The sequence below is a fragment of the Neoarius graeffei genome, chromosome 1 (genome assembly GCF_027579695.1).
Source record: "Neoarius graeffei isolate fNeoGra1 chromosome 1, fNeoGra1.pri, whole genome shotgun sequence".
Classification (NCBI taxonomy): domain Eukaryota; kingdom Metazoa; phylum Chordata; class Actinopteri; order Siluriformes; family Ariidae; genus Neoarius; species Neoarius graeffei.
The window spans coordinates 114,253,321-114,255,556 of NC_083569.1; positions in this window are offsets into that span (position 1 = coordinate 114,253,321).

Consider the following 2,236-nt stretch of genomic DNA (forward strand, 5'->3'; position numbering starts at 1 on the left):
TAATATTTTGCCTATTTACAGCACTGCTATTCAGAGTGTTATTCTTGAGTACAAATTATTTTAATTCTGGCAAAATGAAACAATGGATTTTACAGTGTGAGCCTTAAAACAGGCTTAATGTCAAATAATGGGACAGGAGCAACCATGTCTGTGTCAACTAAAATATAAAACTGACGTACATACACCCTCTCTCTCTCTGTCACAGGAAGTGGTAAGGCTTTAACACACACCACTGCTCTGTCAGTCAGTCAGTCATTAGAGTTACAGGATGGTGCTCAGTCCACTCCCTGTGATGCTCTGTGAGTAAATGTTTTCTTTGTGTCTTCATTAGAGTGAGTGGTGGGGTATAAAGTTGTTCATCTGCAGTATAAATGTCCTGAGTGATGAGTTTATTGTGTCATTAGGACATTGTGTGTACTTCAGCATGACTGCTCAGGTGGATCAGTGTATCCATATCTGTTATGAGAAGGGTTTAGTTTGATGTGTAACGACTCTCAGATCAACGATGATAGATCAACAGGTAAGAGTACAAGTAGAGCAAGTTTAATACACAGGGTTTAAATAATCTCATGAGTGTAAATGAGTCTGTATTGTTGGAATCTGTTCCTGATCTTCTATGTCCTGCTGTCATCTGCTGCTCAGTGACAACCTCTCATGATCATTTGATCTGCTCAAAGAAAATAACTGGATGGTGTTTGTACTTTCATCAGTGGAAGTCATGGTTGTGATGAACTGAAATGTCTTTAGCTGCTGTGGTGAGACTCTGGTGGTCTTTCTTGTGCACAGAAAGGTTTTAACAAAACCATGTTAGCATTAACTAGACTTCCTGATAAAATGCCGTAGAATTAAATGCCTAGTTTCCTGATAAAATGCCGTAGAATTAAATGCCTAGTTTCCTTTTTAGGGATGCAGTGCTGCTGCACTGCAACCTATTGTTCTTCTACGTGTTTCTTCTTCCGCTTTCATCTTCCATACAAATTTTGATTCGTAATAACTCAATAACCGTACGTCACACACAGACAAGCAATATATCAAAACGTGCGGCTCGATCGGACTCGGTGTGCTATTACTTTGTTCATCAAAATGTGATTTTTTTCGTGACATAGTCGCGAAAAAAAATCACCCAAAATTTCCCATTCATTTCTATGGAATTATTTGAAAAGCTACACATATTTATAGCTACCCCTAGAACGGTCTGGCGCAAAGGTGTGAAATTTTGCACACTGATTCTTGACAACCTCAGGGTTCTTCTCAGCAAGTTTCAAGTCACCACCTTAAACTCTCTAGCGCCACCAATAGCTCAAATTCACAGGTACATTTCTGCTTGTAACTTTTGAACCGTTGGTCCGATTTTCAAAAACTTGGTATCCCTGGAATCCTTGGGCCAAGCCGAATCCAGCGCATCCTATGACGTCATTTTCAACCCGGAAAGTTTTCCCGCCATTTTGAATTTTGTGAAAATCAATTAAAATGCTTCTCCTCCCTCAATTTTTGACCAATTTCTCCCAAACTTGGTACATGCCAACTTTGGACTAAGCTGCACAAAAGACCTTCCCAGATTTTAGAATTTCATAAGCGTTTGGCCGTGGCAGACAATCAAAATTGGCTGCGCAGACGCGAAACAGGAAGTGTGCTCATATCTCGGCCGCGCTTTGGCGTATCTTAACAGACCTTGGTGGCATTATGCCCCACCCCTCCACGAAGGCCCACAAAAAAAGTGCAACAAGTTGGCCGCTAGGGGGCGCTACAGCTGGGAAAAGTGTCCTTTAGCTCATATCTTGACGTCATATTCTGGAAAAGTTCTGCAATTTTGCACACTGCTTCTTGACAAACTCAAGGTTCTTCTCAGCAAGTTTCGAGTCACCACCTTAAACTCTCTAGCGCCACCAACAGCTCAAAGTCACAGGTCCAAAAAACCCCCATCTTCCGTACAAATTTTGATACATAATAACTCAATAACCGTACGTCGCACACAGACAAGCAATATATCAAAACGTGCGGCTCGATTGGACTCGGTGTGGTATTACTTTCTTCGTTATTCTACGATTTTTTCACGATGTGGTCACGAAAAAATCGTCCAAAATTTCCCATTCATTTCTCTGGAATTAATTGAAAAACAGTGCACTTTTTCAAACCTCCGCTGCTCTGGCATGCTTTCGCCTAGAGACATGATTCAAACTCTAAAACGTAGGAAAACTTCTCCTCTGTGGATCTGGCATTTGACTTTTCTGCTAGA